We start from the raw sequence: 12,727 nt of genomic DNA, 5'->3' as shown, positions 1-12,727 counted from the left end.
AAAGTAAAAGTCTCTTCACAATTGGGAAAGAACAAACTTTCTCGTGTAAAATAATCAGAGCAGTGGGACAAGCAGTTTTCATATTTGTGTTTTCTTTGGCCAACCTATTCTGGCCTTGGTTTGGGCAATAACCCCCACTTTTTAAGTCAACTGGGTAAGTGTTAAAACTGGATGTTTTTCCTCTCAGTTGGGAAGTCTTTGTTTACTCCTGAGAGTTCTGCATGTGAAAACATACCAGAGAAGGTGAGAGGTGTCATGGTTTGAGACTTTGAAACAGATCCAGATGCTGGAACCCGGAAGGAAAACAGGAGAGTGTTATGGTAAGTAGTTTGGTTTATTTTTCTTGCAGGTGATTTTCCCAAGGCGGGATCTTCGGCTCGAGATTGCAGGTGAGTAGCAGGAAGACGTGGCGTGGCTGGAGGGCTTCTGTGAAGGCTGAGAAGGCATGAATTGCTGGCGAGGCGAGCGTGGACAGAACGGACCGTTCCGGAGTGAATCCCAGGTAGTACTCGTGGTGATAAAGTCCTGGAAAAAGGCGTAAAGGCACAATTACTTAACAAGAATTACTCTTAGGCATAAACATGAGCGACCAGACAAGCACCATGGTGGAGCAACGAACTGGCAACGAACACTGGCTGTGGATCTCCTTAAGAAGGCAGCAGGGATGATGAGGTGAGTGGCAACAGCTGGGAGTCCTCCGGAGCAGAGCAGAGAGGGGAGGGGGAGGAGCTGACAGAGGCACCATGACAAGAGGTTCCTCAACGTTCCACTTCCACGAGCATTAACAATTACACAACGAAAAGTACACTTTCTGAAGAAGATTGTAAATGCATACATAATGTAATAAAATATGTTTTCTTTTTAAATAAAAAACTCTAGAATCAAATTATCAATGTACAGGATATATTCTGACCATCAAAGTGACCAAATTTGATGTCTTTTACTATGTAAACATCTCCTTTCTTCTTATAGAATCGACCAAACATTTCAGAACACCAAGTGGAAAAAGCTAAGACATCTCATTTCAGAGCTGCAGTCAGTGCTTTGCAGTTCGACCCTGGAAGTGAAATAATCATGTTGTGCTTTTGAGTTAACAGTCACTTCAGTTAACCAAATAAGAGCTGTCAGTTAACTCCAGGATTTGCGTTTTTATTATTTTTTTAAACCACGTCCCTTTTGAGACCTGCTGCAGCAAAGGCCGACGTCTCGATGATCTAAAAATATTGTGATACATGCTCACAGTATATCACTTTCTAAAGTGTAATAACAGCTACTGTACGTGATAAATTCCTTCAACCCCAGTCTCCCTCAGCAGTTGTTGCCACATTTGTGAACTTTTACAGTTTACGATAATTGTGGTAAAATCACTGCCGACGTGGTTCCGTCTGTGGGCTCTTTTGTTAGGTTGTTTCCATGCAACTCTTGTAAAAAAAAGAGAAAAAAGGGCTATTAAGTTTTTTAGGTGCATATAAATTGAAACTTCATGCCTGACGAGGAGAAAGACAGCCTGAGGGTAAATCGTAAACATTAAAGGTTAAAAGTTAACAGACTGATCAGCTATCAAATTAAATCCAAGACAGTTGTGGAGACATGTAAGTGGAGTCATTCAGGACATGTTTTGTGAAAAACTATATTTACGTTTTATTTTATTTTACATTTTATTTTTCAATCTAAAAATATAGTTTAAATTAAAAACTACTGCTGTTTATAGCGCGGGCAATTTAAAGCTTGTGACATTTAAAGTGTAAACTATCACAGAGGAGGATTATACTGTCAAGTTGAGCAATAAAAAAGAGAAAAATTTAGGTCCAATTAAAAAGAAAATGTCTGTCATGCTTGTTCAAAGACTAAATCAATCTTTACCCCTGTGAGGCCTTCAAACCTGAACCTTCCATTCAGACATTACTGGTTCTGGAAGTTGCAAGAACATCTCATGTGCCCATCAACTCCCAGGAAATTGATGTTTTTGGTAGACATCTTCATGCGGTTTGGAATACAGTCTTCCCTGTCCTTATTCACATCTAAATAGTTGTGGTTTCACATATTCGAATATTTCAAAGTCACCTGACTCCTTTGGTTTATCGCAAAAACGTACACAACTCAAGACGCTTGTATGAGACTTCTCCGTCTGAGGGAGGTGCTGCGGGAATTTCTGAGGAAGGGGGTGGAAATGGAGAGCACGCCGGCCCGTCGGCTTCCTTGCTGGCTGCTAAAGAATATTTCACAGGAGCAGAAGCTGGTTCTACTGGTTCCTGAATCGCTACCAACAGACGTTTGTGTCCCTGCATGGAGAAATGGCATCTGCTGACTCACAACTGGTCTGTGAATATCCTGATACGCTGAGGAAGATAATTACGGAGATTAATTATCATCCGGATGAGAGAATGATGGATGAAATGGCCTTTTCTGGAAGAAGAAGCCCTGTCGCACTTCAGTGATGAAGGAGAAAGCACAGGCTCCTAGTTTTAGATGACACTGTGTGTTACAAAGTACACTAAGGTACAGTCAATAGCTCTGAAATAAAAGAAAACTCTTTATGTTGAGCAATATTCCAACGTTCTTTAATAAATGGTTCCCAAAAGTATCAGAAATGCAGATCGCTGACGGACATTTTTTGCTCGCGGGGAGTGGGGCATGGGGGGGTTGGGGGTTCTCTGTATTCACGGGTGTATCTGGTCACTAACCCCCACAAATATGTGGGGAATACTGTACATGTGGGAGAAAAAGCAAAGACGGGAAAAAGTGCTGTGACCATTACTTGGTTGCACACTTTTGCTAAGGAAATAACAGATCAGTTGCATCCTGTCAAGAAAAGGTGGTGAAGGTCCCAAAATGCTGTAGACAAGGCTGGGTGGTGGAAACTTGGACATTTAATAAATAAACTTAAACATGACAAAATTGGGCTGCATGGTACCGTAGTGGCTAGTGCTCTTGCCTCCCAGATTAAAGGCCCCAGTTTGCATTTCCTCCCTGTGCATGTTTGGGTTTTCTCTTGCTTCATCCCACAATCCAAAAACATGCTTTCATAGGGTTATTGCGACTCTAAATTGTGCCTAATTGTGACTGTGTGTCACAAAAAAGGGCAGACGGCTGGATCTGACTGCAGCACTTGTGTTAGCTTAGCTAAAAGTCCACAAAGCTTAATCAGGGTGAGGCAGGCAGGGGTCTCTAATGAGCATAGGAGCATCAAAAGAGAAACAGGAGTAGTCCGGATCCAGGTGAGATTCATGGCAGGCAGAGGCAGGGGCAGGGGCAGGGGCAGAGGCAGAGGCAGAGGATCAGGTCAAGCTATAACGCTTGGCAATGCCGGCCGAGTGGCACAAACAATACTTTGCACTGAATGAGGCTCAGTGCAGAGGTTAAAGTCTGCTGTGGTTGATTTGGTGAGTGAGAGTCAGGTGTGCAGCACTCAGAAACTGCACGCTGGGGTTGCTGGGAGATGAAATGCGTCTAGAACTCTGGAGACGGTTCCTGCTGGTGACCAGAGGGGGAGACACAGCTCTGACTTCTGACACGGTGCCCCACCTTTGTCCAACTGTAGCCAGGTTTGGAAAATGGATGGATGGATGGATGGATGGATGGATGGATGGATGGATGGATGGATGGATGGATGGAAGGACGGATGGACGGATGGACGGATGGATTGGTGGATGGATGGATGGATGGATGGATGGATGGATGGATGGATGGATGGATGGATGGTTGGATGGATGGATGGATGGATGGATGGATGGATGGATGGATTGGTGGATGGATGGATGGATGGATGGATGGATGGATGGATTGGTGGATGGATGGATGGATGGATGGATGGATGGATGGATGGATGGATGGATGGATGGATGGATGGATGGATTGGTGGATGGATGGATGGATGGATGGATGGATGGATGGATGGATGGTTGGATGGATGGATGGATGGATGGATTGGTGGATGGATGGATGGATGGATGGATGGATGGATGGATGGATGGATGGATGGATGGATGGATGGGTGGATGGATGGATGGATGGATGGATGGTTGGATGGATGGATGGATGGATGGAAGGACGGATGGATGGATGGATGGATGGATGGATGGATGGATGGATGGATGGATGGATGGATGGATGGATTGGTGGATGGATGGATGGATGGATGGATGGATGGATGGATGGATGGATGGATGGATGGATGGATTGGTGGATGGATGGATGGATGGATGGATGGATGGATGGATGGATGGATGGATGGATGGATGGATTGGTGGATGGATGGATGGATGGTTGGATGGATGGATGGATGGATGGATGGATGGATGGATGGATGGATGGATGGATGGATGGATGGATGGTTGGATGGATGGATGGATGGATGGATGGATGGATGGATGGATGGTTGGATGGATGGATGGATGGTTGGATGGATGGATGGATGGATGGATGGATGGATAACAACTTTAACCTAAAGAACATGAAAAACCAAATTAAAGAGGCACCATCCTTTCAGAATCCTATTATCGTACACAATATCTTCACATCTTTTCAACATATATCTTGAACCACTAATCTGCAAGCTGCTTCAGATACCACAGATAGGAACCTTCTTCTTTCAGCAGAGGGGTTTGTCACCTACCATTCTGATGAAGACACTGTTGGGCCCTGAGTCTGCAGGACAGCCTGAATGTGTGCGGAAGCTGAATGAAGATGGATTTTGACATGGTTTTCATCCATCTCTCTGTTCTATCCATCCATTTCTTTTCTCAACCTGCAAAATCCCTTTTGGGGTCACGGGGTTGCCTGAGTTTGTCCCGGCTACTGTTGGGCAAAGGCAGGGTACACCCTGGACAGGACAGTCTGTTACAGGGGCACACAGTCACTCCCACTCACACATACATACCCAAAGACACTTTAGTGTCACTCATTAGCCTACGAAGTATGTGGGAGGAAGATGGAGTGCCCAGAGAAACCCCACGCATCCTGAGGGGGAACATGCAGACTCCACCCAGCTGGGATTCTAGCCAGGGCCTTCTCGCTGTGAAGCGGGAGCGTTAGCCACTGTGTCACTATGCACCTTTCAGCTTATCCTGTTAGGGGTCATCAGACATTCGCACAGGTTTGGTTTGGCAGAGAGTTTTTACGCTGGATGCCCGTCCTGAAACAACCCTGTATTTTCAAGGCACAGGAGACCCGGATAAGCAGCAGCACGAAGGGTCTTGCTCAAGGACCCACACTGGATCTGTCTCATTGAAACGCCCAGGGAAGAAAACCCAGGTTCAACAGTCCTACAACCAGCCAACTGAGCTATCCAGCCCTTTATGGTACATATTGGAAAAAAGTAACATTGGATTGTTCACATATTTTCATGAGTTTGCTTTAAAATTCTCCAACTGTCCTCAGTTCTTTTTGTCTTCTTCATGTTTGGTGTGTCAAAGGTTAAATCTACTTTGACACTTTCTAACTACCATCAGGTGTGTTTCTCTGTGTGGCCAGTTAAGTTTATCCAAACATCAAATGTTTAAAATTACTTGACCTCCCCATAGTTTATTCAGTAAAATGTAGCACACTTGTAGTTTATTTTATTAAGTATACTTAAGTATTAGTATAGCAAATGTCCTATAGGCCATGTATGTGAGGCGTAGGAAACATCCTAACTGAATACTTCTTCAGACTGAATTGGAACATTTTAATTTTGCAATATCTACATAACATATAAACGTAAACTTCAAGTATTCTGCCTTACTTTAAGTTTAGACTAAGTATAGATTTAGTACACTTTATAGACAACCTTTGCTAAGAGTTTTAAAAATGGTTGGAACAGTTTTGTTTGACCTATTTTCAAGATTTAAAAATAAAGTAGATTTTGGATTTTCTTTATTTTTTGCCACTTTTTTTAGTTTACAAAAAGACAGAAAACGTGTATGGTAAAATAATTTGTAACAGCAATAAATTCAGAGAAAATATATGTATTTATTTGAAAAGAAAAAAGAGGGCAGTCTTTTCATTCATCACTACATAGTATTAAATCCAAGTATTAAAAATTATAGACTTCAATACCTCTAATCCAAACAAAGTCAGCATCAGTTCTTAACCATTTGGTGCCATCTAGTGGTTATTGAGGTCAATCAGCTGTGTTTGGAATTTAAATATCGTTTAACACTTAATTCTTGATCATTTAGCTGTTTTCTTCTTACCAAGACAAACAAGTAACCTAACCCAACACCACTGACATCAAAAAGTAACAAATTGAGGTTAATAACATGTTCATAAATGATAATAATTCACATTGGGAAAAATAAATTAATAAAAGTGTTGTTACATGTTTTGTTGTTGTTACATGTTGTTGTTACATGTTGGTACATGTTGTTACATGTTACATTTTTAATATTGTAATCAGATTAAATACAGTTAATTGAATTACAAGAATAACTGCACCTCTTGAGCTATGAAGAGTAATTGTATGACGGAATGTAAATCCTTTGGACAGTTATCTCTGGAGAAACAGCTCTTCAGCGTTTCAACTCTGAGTGGATTGTTAGTCACTATGTTCAATGGTTAATGCTGCATTTTTACAATTCCATTTGTTTTTGAAGCAACAATTCCCAACTGTGGTTCTCAGGACCAAACACAAAAACCATCAAATTAAGGGATTGTTATAATCCAGATCATTTCATTATATTTAACCTAATGGTTTTGTTGGTCTTTAGAAGTGACCAACAAATGAAAGGTTTTTTTTCAGTCCAATCCCCATACAGCAGTGTTTTTCAACCAGTGTGCCGCGGCACACTAGTGTGCCGTGGGAAATTGCCCTCATTAACTGATCTAAAACCATTTTCCATCTCCAGGAAATCAGCTCTGTGTTCATCCAAACAGGCCCTGATAAAATACTGAGTAGTCGGGAATATGAAATGTCATAAAACACATTTTTCTTTCTGTTTATTTGATTTTATTAAAGACATTTTGATGAGAATGACGGTACCGCGATTTAGCCGTAGCTTCAGCTGTTTGCGGAAAAGTCCCGCCCCTTTAACTGTCTCCACCAATCATTCTTGGAGGCTTAATCACATGTCATCAGTCTGACCAATCAGAAGCGGTTCAAGTCTTCACTTCCTTGTTCTGATTCTGCTCATAAAGTCCCTCAGTTCTAACAAAAATACCAGCTAAAGCTCGTCTTTAGCGGTGTAGCTTTCCACAGAATCCGGTGTCAGACCGTGGAACAAGTGAACAAAACAATGAAGCTCAGAGACGCGAGTCTGTCTGGCATTTTGCGGCAGTTTTCACACTACATCTCCCATGATGCATTGGGTTAAAGTTACAGCGTCTCAGCACACGAGTCTTTCTTGTTAAACTTCTTGAAACAACAACAAACACACATCAGACAGGTTTTAAATCTTCTAACTTAACTTTTTTTACATCTTTTAGAAAAAACAGCTGCAGCTTCCAGCTTTTTCTGACACAATAATTATCACTAAAATGCATGTGAGATTGTGGATGGACTGTAGATCAATACAGACTATGAGTTTCTCCTTTTTTTTCTTTTTTTTTCTTGGATGCTGGTGTTCCGCTGGATTTTGGTCAAGGTTAAAGTGTGCCGTGGCTCAGAAAAGGTTGAAAAACACTGCCATGCAGGACAAGCGAGCTGACTCTTTTGCTCAATTTGCCTGTGTTCCTGTTTTTCATTTCATTTCAACAGGAAGGTTTCTTTCTCCATCAACTTTATAATGTAAAACAAATTCCATTGTTTCATTGATGAACAGTTATACTTCCACCACTGTTTTTAAGTTTTTATATTGCGCTTTTAGTTTTCTAAATCTTTATGGTTGTAAAGGCAAACAGTTATTCTTGCAAAAAATGCGGAAACATGATACTGCCACCGCCATGCTGCACTGCTAGACCTATGATGCTGTGTATTTTTAGCTTTCCCCTTTTTCTTCAAAATCTAGCAATAATTGTCAATGTATTGAGAAATTCTCTAGGACAAAGTCTATCCTTCATTAGCAGCTTCTACAAGCCGTCACTTTATTGAACACATATAAAAACTGGATTTGTACTTTTTTAAATTCTCTTTTTTAATTCATATATTTTTACGCCAACTCATAGGCATTTATGCTCCTTTCTTTTCATTTTTACTTGTATCCCCCAGTATCGAGCTGCTGTGAGTCACTATTGTAATGACAAAAGAAAAGATTATAAATCTGAAAAGGAACGTTTCTTTTTTTTAATCACACCTGAAACACTTCCTCAACTTTATTTGGAAACTAACCTAAAGAAAATAACACAATGAAAAAGTGTGTCATTGTTATTTTGAAACAGCTGTATTGAGCAGAAGAGGTGGACATTCAAAGATTATGTGCAGAAACCTTTAACCCTTGTGTTTTCTTGCGGGGTACAGATGACGTTAACGTTGGGAGTGGGTCATCTGGACCCCTCAAGATAGCACAAGGGTTAGGCAGATGCGCTGGGATTGAGAGCAGCAGTTCTGCCAGTCGTCCAGCAGAGGTCGCTGTTGTGCGCATGTTTGAGCGTCACTTTTAGCTGCAGGTCTCCCGCAGCTCCACATGTATGCAGGTTCCTCTCGCTGATCGCGCGCTGCGCCGCCTCCTTTCCTCATCCGGGATGCGGGTGGAGGAGCCGGACTGCAGGAGGCGCAACAAGACCCCCCCCCCCCCCCCCCCCCCCCGAAGGATGCTTAAATATTCAATGAGCTGCGGGCGGAGGGGCGGGCAGGCGTCGTCAGCAAGGGACAACTTGACAACAACGAACGAGCGGCTTTTCATTCATTTTCGGAGCTTTGCGGAGACACCAGCACCCCCTCGTCGACCGGACACGGACTCCTCGCGCCGTCTTCCCCCGTTCCCAAAACTTTCTTCCCCCCCCCACCACCACCATGGAGCCGCAGAGGACGGGTACCGGCGCCGCGGTACGGCATGCAAATACGTACTCTGACGTCGGCGATCATGTGGCTTTTGGCGTAGATCCTCCTTGTGATCGCCAATTTTTTTCTTCCCGTCGACCGTCGTCTCCTCGGTTATCGGACCGCCGCGAAAGTGCTGGAAGCCCCTCGGCGTGGTCGTTGGTGTAATGGTCGCGGGGGGATTGAACCGCAGCACCTGAGCCGAAGCAGCAGCGGGCAGGTAAGCAGCGGATCAACTCCCTCCCCCTGTTTTCCCACCGCGGCTCCTCCTATCGAAAGTTAAAAGTGGACGCAGTTGTCGTCGCGGCTCGCGAGCGGCCGCGCGCCCCCGGAGACACGTTTGAACTTGTCTCGCCGCGTGAACTTTGACCGCGGACACCTGCGAACCGACACGCCGTCCGTTAAGTTGTTAGCGGAACGTTTTGGCGGCTGAGCGCGTGTTTCTCCCCGGTCTGCCGGGATCGAGGCGGGAGGGAACCGCGAGGAGAAACGTCGTGTCTACTTTCCCTCCTCCTCCCCGTGTCGACATAACCAGCAAAACATGGCCGTCTGTGCCGACATGTTGTTACGTAGATGGCGAAGGGGGGGACATTTGGGGAGAGGGCTGCTCCGCGCGCCCCTCCGCCCCTCGCGGCGCGGTCAGGCCGGCGGAAATGACCGTCAAGGCGCCGGTGCCGGCTTCCTTTGGCGGGGCGGGGAGAACTTTCGGAGTCGGCCGGTGTTTGTAGACTTTGACTCCGCTTTGAAGGCGTAACGTTGCCCCTGGTGATGCCGCCGCTGCCTCCTCCGAGACCGCGGCTCCCGCTGCAGACACGCCGACTCCTCGATGCAGAGCAGCGCCCCACCGGCGGCCAATAAGTCCAGCGGCCACACGGATGTCCTTCCAGCTGCTCACTGACCTGCTCTCTGATGTAGAGTCCTACTGTTTGTTCCTGCATAGCTGCAGCTCACAAGTCACTGTAGTCCGTGGGGTCTTTCTTCTCTTTCACTCCACTGAGGGTCACAGTGGAGACGAACTCAAACCTGCAACCAACCTCTGCATACGTGAGGACTGCAGGTTGGAAGTAGAAAACCAGGATCCAGGTAGAGGTCACCTGTGTGCCTCTGATGCAGAACTGTGACGCCGTTTTAAAGGCCTTTTGATGGTTGGTCACAGGCTTGTCTTTAAAGTCCCACTCTCATCATCTTTTCTTCTGTTGTTTTCCAGTGGGCTTTGAATTATGATTATGACATTTTTAGCCAAAAGAAACCCTGTTTTCTTGGGCATAGTTTCTGCAGAGCGGCAGGAGTTCATTAGACCCCCCCCCCCCCTGCTGAGAGCTGTCTGTTTACACTCTCCCCCTAGCTTATAAGAAAACCCAACCTCAAGCTATCATCACCGTTGCAACAAAGATGGTGATCAATATCAGATCTACAGGTACAGTTTAGATCCAGATTCCAGGAAAACAAAGAGTTTCATGGATCTGTTTGTCGTACTGGATGATCAGAATGGAGCAGAGCAGGAAGCTCGTTCTCTACGTCACAAATCTTTTCATCTTCTCCTGATTCACAACGACTTGAATAAAGAAACACTCGGGCAGTTTTGTGCTTAATTTTCTTTCTTTATGTCATCATCAATCAAAAAAATACCACAAGAACACGTCAAAACACCGACACACAATTTTCATCAGAGTGGTTCTCTAAACATAGAAACATTTTTTTTCCAGAACATGGATTTTTTTTACAATGTTAGGTGGAAACCACATTCTTTACAGTCACATGTTTACCTTTAAAAACTATAAACTTTGTTAAAACATAGAAGTAAAATGTTTGAATTAAAAAGGTACAAAGAAGACAAGCAGCAGCCTAGCCTGTCCTACGTGTGAAGGTGCTAACCACGCAGGTGCAGAAATCACGCGTGCAGATAAACACCTCATTCAAGCCTAAAGGACGATGCTATCATGTCGTTTCAGAAACATCCCATAAAGTGGAGGAACTCTTAGTTCTTCTATCAAGGCCACTTTGGCCCCCAAATATAACTGTTAGTCGTAGGACTGAGCCTAAAAAATATAATTACTGAAAATAAATGACTCTTTCTGAGGTTGTTATCTATTCAACATATTTATGAATTGATTTGTCTTTAAAATAAAGAAGACACAAAATGAAAAATGCTTTGTTTCATTATAGTAAAATTAGTGACTTAATAGTTACAGTTTCAGCTCTGTTCAGTTAAAATGATCAAATAAGTTTTTATGTAATTAAAACATTTTCCATGTATGCGTCCCAATAGAGTTCCTAAAAGTGAAGAGGCTCTGACTTCCATTCATAAATTAGAGATGAAATTTGAATAAATACAAGTTTGTTTTCATTGTTTGTCTTAAAAAACGTCCCATTACTAAGAACCAAGACTGAACATTCATGGAGTTTGCATGAATAAAATTGTAAATTCTTTAATTGCAGTTTTATCCACACAAAAATAGCAGAATATGGTTTTGATGAATCCTCATTCATTTTCGTAGTAAATATCTATTCCACATTGATGTAAAAAAACACTGCAAAGGGTTGAACCTCCGCTTTAAAGTGAGTATTTTTCAAAGCTACGCAGAAAGAAGAAAGTTGTCACTAAGTGATAGGAATTTCTTTCCCATCGGGCGTTTGTTTCCTCTGATCAGCGTCTTCAGCCTCCCTGCAGAGAGGCAGACGGGTTCTGATCACAGGCCACTTAACCCCCCCGTCAGCCCGTCACCAGCAATTCCTCTGGGTGGAACTTGGCTCGGCTCACGAGGCCCCAACTCTTGGTCTTTACATGTGAAGGGAAATTTGGCTGCTGTTTGTTCTTCACGTGGCGCCCTCCTTTCATCTGCCAAGTCAGAGGAAGTGTTGCGTAATTTGGGCTGACAGGCAGATCACTTTGATTGGTGGCTGAAGAATCAAAGCGTTTTGGCAGCGTCTGTTGATTACAGAGCAGAGTCTCTGCTGAAGTCACACGGCAGCAGCTGCACAGCGGCTTCCACATGTGACTGAAATCAGCACATCCAGCTCCTCTGAAGTGGCTCAAAAAAACCTTTTTCTGTCATTTTGCTCCATTGACTCACGTCCCCCTCCCAGAATGTCCCGGTCCAAAGGCCCAGCTGTGAAGCGATCAGCTGTTTGTTCCTGGGGGGTCTTTGTGATGGATGTATTTAGATGGCAGCAAAAGAACAGCACTTACGCTGCCACGTCTTTTTACATCACAGGGAAGTCTGTTTGTGACGGCGGCGTTCAGGACGCCTGCGCTCCAGCTGTTGGACGGAGGCAGATCCGCCACCGCGTCCTAAGGGTCACCAAAACAATAATCAACAGCAAATTAGAGCTTCATCTTTTAGTCTCTTTTGAAATTGTTCCCAGTGGTCCCTTAATGATGATTATGGCGAGTTGAGTGTTTTCTATCTGGGACTTAGTTTCTGCAGCTGTAAGTTGGTGCAGAGCAACCCCGCCCCCTCTTCTCTCTATTACAGCCCCTCACATCTCCCTCCTAACCTAACCAGTGAAACAAAAGTGGCGAGCAGACACCAGCTCGGGCGGGGAAACCCCGTCGTCTGCAGGGGGGTCATCAGAATGGAGCAGAGCAGAGTCTGTGTCCTGCCAGCGTATTTTTTCTACCACACAAACATGATCCTTTTCAAACAGCGTTTGTTGGTACAGTTTAGATTTTGTGTTATTGCTTTTGTACTTTTCTTCTTGTTAGGGTCACCAAAACATATTTATATTTCTTCTGTTTGATGATGTCTAATAGCTTTTTGGCCGTAATGTCTTTAAAAGTTGACTGAGTGGGTCGCTAGAATGACCACTCCTCTTCTTCATCCATGGTTACAT

The 12,727-nt window shown here is 43.9% G+C and overlaps 1 protein-coding gene and 1 long non-coding RNA gene across 4 annotated transcripts in view; one reads left to right on the top strand and one right to left on the bottom strand.

The window, feature by feature from the left end:
- Positions 1-318: 318 nt before the first annotated feature.
- On the bottom strand, positions 319-9,026 carry LOC110014805. Its single transcript, XR_002289800.1, has 2 exons — positions 8,921-9,026; positions 319-525 (listed from the first exon to the last, which is right to left on the bottom strand). It is a non-coding gene; the product is annotated as an uncharacterized LOC110014805 (long non-coding RNA).
- The window catches only part of zhx2 (zinc fingers and homeoboxes 2), a 30,495-nt gene continuing 26,459 nt past the window's right edge, over positions 8,692-12,727 (top strand). The window contains exon 1 of one of the 3 annotated variants that reach the window (XM_020701844.2): positions 8,692-8,899. The gene's annotated coding sequence lies outside the window, so the exon portion shown is untranslated. The other 2 variants (XM_011473319.3, XM_020701845.2) reach the window with 2 other exon arrangements.

The sequence above is a fragment of the Oryzias latipes genome, chromosome 16 (genome assembly GCF_002234675.1).
Source record: "Oryzias latipes chromosome 16, ASM223467v1".
Classification (NCBI taxonomy): Eukaryota; Metazoa; Chordata; class Actinopteri; order Beloniformes; family Adrianichthyidae; genus Oryzias; species Oryzias latipes.
This window is presented reverse-complemented; position numbering and strand designations above follow the sequence as displayed.